This window comes from Ovis canadensis, chromosome 13, assembly GCF_042477335.2.
Source record: "Ovis canadensis isolate MfBH-ARS-UI-01 breed Bighorn chromosome 13, ARS-UI_OviCan_v2, whole genome shotgun sequence".
Classification (NCBI taxonomy): domain Eukaryota; kingdom Metazoa; phylum Chordata; class Mammalia; order Artiodactyla; family Bovidae; genus Ovis; species Ovis canadensis.
The window spans coordinates 96,389,559-96,395,786 of NC_091257.1; the positions used below are offsets into that span (position 1 = coordinate 96,389,559).

Sequence of the window (6,228 nt, forward strand, 5' to 3'; positions counted from 1 at the left end):
GGTTCAATCCCTGGATGGGGAACTAAGATCCTGCAAGCTGGGCAATTCAGCCAAAAACAATAATACACTAAAATAATTCTCTTAACGCTCACTATGTTCCAAGTTGTTGTTCAATCACCCAGTCATGTCCAACTCTTTGCAACCCTATGGATTACAGCAAGCCAGGCTCCCCTGTCCTTCACTATCTTCCAGAGTTTGCTCAAACTGTTGTCCACTGAGTCGGTGATATCATCCAACCATCTTATCCTGAGATGCCCCCTTCTTCTGCTTCCAGTCTTTCCCAGCATGAGGGTATTTTCCAGTGAGGTGACTCTGCATCAGGTGGCCAAAGTATTGGAGCTTCAGCATCAGTTCTTGCAGTGAATATTCAGGGCTGATTTCCTTTAGGATGGACTAGTTTGATCTCCTTGCAGTCCAAGGGGCTCTCAAGAGTGTTCCAAGTGGCATGCCACATCTGAGCCAGCGTCACCACTTAACTCATATCACTATCATTATTTATCATCATTGCCATGGGTGTGTGTGCAGACCCCGGCTCGATTCCTGGTCAGGAAGATCCACTGGAGAAGGGATTGGCTACCCACTCCAGTATCCTTGGGTTTCCACTGTGGCTCAGCTAGTAAAGAATCCGCCTGCAATGCGGGGGACCTGGATGTGATCCCTGGGTTGGAAAGATCCCCTGGAGAACGGAACAGCTACCCACTCCAGTATTCTGGCCTGGAGAATTCCATGGACAGTCCATAGGGTCACAAAGAGTAAGACATGACTGAGCGACTTTCACTTCACTCACTGCATTAGCAGAGGCAGGCTGTAGCTGCTATTTCTGAATATTATTCACACCAAACTAGAGAATTCGTTTTTTCAATTGGGCTTCCAGACATTTTTCGCTGTCAAAGAAAAGCAGGAACGTTGTAAGTTAGAAATGCTTTAGGCGCTTTACGTGGCAAATAAAACACAACTTTTATGTAGAGTGATTTAAGTAACTCGAGGCTTTCTCGTCTCACCATCATGGCACCCAGAAGCAGGTGCCTACGGCGTTGTGCCGACAGGCAATGGTGTTGGAAGGCGTCTCTGGGAGCCGCTCGGTTGTCTCACAGCTGCAGGATGGCTGCTGGCATGAGGCAGGTGGGGCAGGGAGTGGAATGACTGCACCGATCACCTGGGTCCCCTCTTCTCTGGGGCGGCAAGTCTTTCCCAGAGACCCAGCAGAAAGTCCGCAAGAGCCTCCTCAGCCAGAGCTTCGTGTCTTATGTCCCTCACGGAAGCGCAATGCTGCCTCGCGAGTGTTAGCTGGGCACGTGTCCACAGAGAAGAAAGCCGGAATCTCATCAGCAGGAAGAAGAGGGGAATGGACACTGAGTGGATGGCCAACAGCGTCTGTCCTGAGGACCATCCTGGGGGCAAAGGTGCTCTGTCTCTCCTCCCCTTCTTAAGCAGCAATGGGCTGGAGATCTTTTTTCCATTCTGAATTAATGTTAATTAATCACCAAACGTGGACTAAGGAAATACTGTTGACCAAAACTGCCCTGAGTTCAGTGGAATATATAAACAATATTATAGGGACTTCCCTGGGGGTTCACTAGCTAAGACTCCATGCTTCCAATACAGGAGGCCCGGGTTCGATCCCTGGTCAAGGAACTAGCTCCCACATGCCTCAGCTAAGAGCTCACGTGCTGCAACTGAAGACTCTGAGGGCCACGGCTAAGACCCCGAGTGGCCAGAGGAATATAAACAAGCAGCGTTACTTCCGTCATCGGCGCCGCCACAATGACCAGTCCAGCACTGACCTGAACACGGACTGTTTCACACACACCATCTCATGCAGTCGTCACAGTGACTCAAGTGTTATCGTTCACATTTAGCCAAAGAGGAAATCAAATCTCAAAAGGCAAAATGGCTCACTGAAGCTCTCTGAGTTGCAAAGCAGCAGGTCTGGGTTTGAAGCCAAGCCTGAGGAGCCTCAAAGCCCACCACCTTCACCTTCAAAGTGCTAACAATACAACAGGGGAGTCAAGTTTAACTCGCTCTCATACGAGGTGGTTTACCAGCATTGCAGGACAAAACAGAGTAATGGAAACAGGTTTTGGAAGAATAACAAGGAAGACGGGTTTCATGAGGGCCAGACGTAGTCAAGAGAGACACTTGAGTTGCCCCTTAAGAGCTATTGGACTTGGTTTCCATAAATAGTGGTTATTAAGATCAGTGCTGGGCTCCCAGCTACAGGAAAAGCAGAGACACAAACCGAACTCGGGAAATGTGGACCTCCGCAAAGCAAGCAGAGACCGCTACACCCAGTGTATTTGGAGGTTGCGGGCATTTTGGAGGTTGCGGGCATTTTGGAGGTTTCTCAGTGATCGCTGCCAGACCTGGGACCGCCTGCCCTGCACCACGGGCTTCAGCTGCTGGCCGTGCTTTGGCCGAGCTGAGAGCAGGCAGGCTCACAGACACAGGGCCGAGGGCATGCTGGGGGCCCTCTCTGCTTCTGAAGCGTGTTTGTGCAGACACATCTTCCGAAGCTAAACCCAACAGCCCTCCAAGATGACAAGGGAGGCCGCGTTCTTTCTTGTCACACAGAGTTTCTGAAAGCCCATGGATGTAAAAGAAAGGAAACAGAACCCAGAAAGTCCGGGATATGTGATATCCCCAAACCACGCAACAGACAGGGAGCTTTCTGAATGAGAAATCCGCTCCTTTCTTAAGGGATTTCCTTGTTGGTTTGGAGACTATACTGGTGCTTTAAAAACTCTGATAAGGAAAATTTTAATTCAATACAGCTCAGTTTGACCAACTGTTTCCGAGTACTTCCTTGGTGCCAGGCTCTGTGTGAGATTCTCTCGCAGGATACTGGTAGATGCAAAGATAAGTAAGGCCAGGGGGGACCCTTATGGCAGAGAAAGCGGTGAGGATCTCGCTGAAGGAAATGGTGCAGAGCATGCTGTGATGGCCCTTTCCCCCCCCCCATCTTCCTCCGTTCCAGAGTGAAGAATGATGCATATGGTGACTTCCCTTGTGGTCCGGTGGGTAAGAATCCACCTCCCAGTGCAGGGGGCACAGGTTCAATCCCTGGTCAGGGAAGATCCCACACGCCTCAGAGCAACTAAGCCTGTGTGCCACAAGTACTGAGCCTGCTCCCTCTAAAGCCCGTGCCCCGAAACAGGAGAAGCCACTGCAACGAGAAGCCCGCTCACCACAGCCAGAGAGCAGACATGGCTTGCCACGACTAGAGAAAGCTCGCACGCAGACCCAGTGCAGCCAAAAAATGTACACATAATTTTGTTAAAGGATGCACACGGAGAAACAAAACGAGGAGAGGCATTGTATCAAGGTAGCAAAGAGCACTTATTTGAGGATCATATTTCCTGAGATCTGAGCCCTGCTACCCTACTTGTTCATGTCTGGATCCTCTCAGGCGCTTCCCAGGTCGCTCAGTTGGTAAAGAATCCATCTGCAATGCAGAAGACCCCAGTTCGATTCCTGGGTTGGGAAGATCCGCTAGAGAAGGGGTAGGGTACCCACTCCAGTAACTTGGGCTTCCTTTCTGGTTCATATGGTAAAGAATCCGTCTGCAATGCAGGAGACCTGGGTTCAATCCCTGAGTTGGGAAGATGTCCCGGAGAAGGGAACAGCTACCCACTCCAGTATTCTGCTTTGTACAGTCCACAGGGCACAAAGAGTCAGACACTACTGAGCGACTTTCACTTTCACCTCTCAGAGACTCAGTTTTCTCATCTGTAAAACAGGTGTGGTAAAACTCCCTACCTCCCAGGGCTGCTGTGAAAGTCTGTCAAGATCATGCAAGAAAAGCACTTAGCAGAGTCCCTGGCACATACTGAACTCTCTGATAATTTTTGTTTTCAGTCATAACAATTGCTGATAATGTATTGTTATTTTCATTAAACTTAGTGCCATACCTGGAATTTAGTAAGCATTCAATTATGGTTTGCAACAGTTATTATTGTTGCAGTTGCTGTTGAAGTATTTAACCCTGCTGCTGCTGCTGCTGCTAAGTCACTTCAGTCATGTCCAATTCTGTGTGACCCCATAGACATCAGCCCACCAGGCTCCCCAGTCCCTGGGATTCTCCAGGCAAGAACACTGGAGTGGGTTGCTATTTCCTTCTCCAAAGCATGAAAGTGAAAAGTGAAAGTGAAGTCACTCAGTTGTGTCCGACTCTTAGCGACCCCATGGACGGCAGCCCACCAGGCTCCTCCATCCATGGGATTTTCTGGTGTCTGGCAAAACAGAACCACTCAATGGACACAGCTAGGATCCTTGTGTAGATCTATACACATCTAGAGCCCTGACGAGTAAGCGTGGCACTCTTCCTGTGGGAGAATCTCTGGGAGACTGAGCCTGTGGAATCCTTACACATGATTAACTGTGGGAGGTAATATCCTTTTTCTCTGTCACCTGTATGAAAGCACCCTAGTCCCCTCAACCCTTCCAAGTCATCATAAAGGTAAAATTCACCAAACCGAAGCCAGAAGCTTCTGGACCTCCCTGGCTAGGACACACACTACCCAGGGGTGTCTCTGTGCTCCTGTGCTTGACACCAAGTATGCCTCCACTAGAGAGAAGACGCAAAGGGTCTGGCCCCGTGTTTCATTGCAGTTGGGTTTCCCTTCCTTCAGGTAGTGTGTCCCAGAAACTCCGTGAGTCTCCTGCAAGCCTGACACTTCCCTTGGATTCCACCTTGCTTCCCTTCTCTTCCTTGTCTGTTAGGGTAGAAAGTCTTCCTTTATTTCAAAGGGTTACTGAAATACCACCTCCTCCTCTAGAAAGTCTCCCTGGATCCTCTTTCTTTGCCCAAGCTAGAAAAGAAATCGTCCCTGCCTCTGGGTATCCTCAGAATGTTCTCTGAGCTGTGTCAAACCATATCTTGGTTTTTAACCATGTATATGTTAGTCATGACTATGGATTGCCCGTGACAGAAAATCCACTCAAATCGGTTTAAGTCCAGAGGGAATTTATCAGCTCCTCTGAAGGTCAATGGTGTAACTAGATTCAGACGAGGCTGAAACCAACGTTTAAACGTTTAAATGGCTTCACTGGAAATCTGGCCTTAACCTCTTAAATCTCACTGGCTCTTCAGCAGCACGGTTCTCTGACACTATTTCCACCACGTGGTAGCTCCGAAGCTCCAGCTGAGCCCCTTGGAAGTACAGGGTTCCAGCAAACGTCTTTCACTGGACTAAACTGGGTCAGGTGTCCATGCCTGGACCAATCACTGTGTCCAGGAAAGCAGAACCCAGGGATTGGCCAGATTGGAGTCACGTGCAGGCTGGCAGCTGGAAAGCAGGGTCGGCCCCACCCAAGCCATTGGCCTTAGTATGAGCGGTGGTTCCTTAAAGGAAGATCAGACTTGGTTGGTACCGAGAGGAAGCAGCAAGTATGTGTGGCAGGTATAGAAGCTCTGCGGGTTCATCGTTTGGTACCTCAGGAGGCCTAGGCTTTTTTCCTCATAAAGTAGATGCTCAGTAAAATTATAGAATGAATGAAAAAAAAAAGAAGGGATGAAACGAAAGTGCTTACCCACTGGATTTGCATGCTTCCTCTCGACTCAGTTATATTGGCCAAGCAGAGGTCGCGCATCCGTCTGAGGATTTCTCCAGCAATCTCTCAGGGAAAACCTCAGTGAAGCAGACACCACGGACCTTCCATCTGGAGTCGGAAATGATGCCGACACTCCTAACACTTGACAATCCTAAGTGCCTCACGCCCTATCTTTTTAAATGCCGTTAACCAAATATGCGAGAATTCGCCATGACCTAGACCTGGACTCCTCTATTCGAATCTTTTCTTTCTAGCCATTTCTGGTCATGAAAAAAGGGCAGGATTTCTGGCATCCTTCCTGCTTCTTTGTTATTAAAAGCAGGATCAGTTAATAAATAATTATGATGCTCAGTTTCGAGGGAACAAGGAGATAAGGGCAGGAACACTTGAGTCTCACAAATTACATGCTATAGGATAGATTTTCACCCAGAGTGGAGAACAGCCTAGCGTTCTTTTTCTTTCCTGTGGCATAAATTGTTCTAATTATACGTGCAAGATCCTCTGTCCCCAAAGATATGAGTTGGAGGCGCTGTGTCGGTTCTTTTAATTCCAAGCAGCATTTGCGGTCACGTGTTCCCAGCCCCCTTGTTTTCAAACTGAATTGTTTCAGCGGTAGCTTGGTGTGTCAGCTTGTAAGTCTATAAAACAGTTTTATACCAGCTGGAGATTCAACATGCT

The 6,228-nt window shown here is 48.7% G+C and overlaps 1 protein-coding gene across 2 annotated transcripts in view; it reads left to right on the forward strand.

The window, feature by feature from the left end:
• Positions 1 to 6,228, forward strand: part of TSHZ2 (teashirt zinc finger homeobox 2) — a 488,870-nt gene that overhangs the window by 451,882 nt on the left and 30,760 nt on the right. The gene's annotated exons all lie outside the window — the stretch shown is intronic.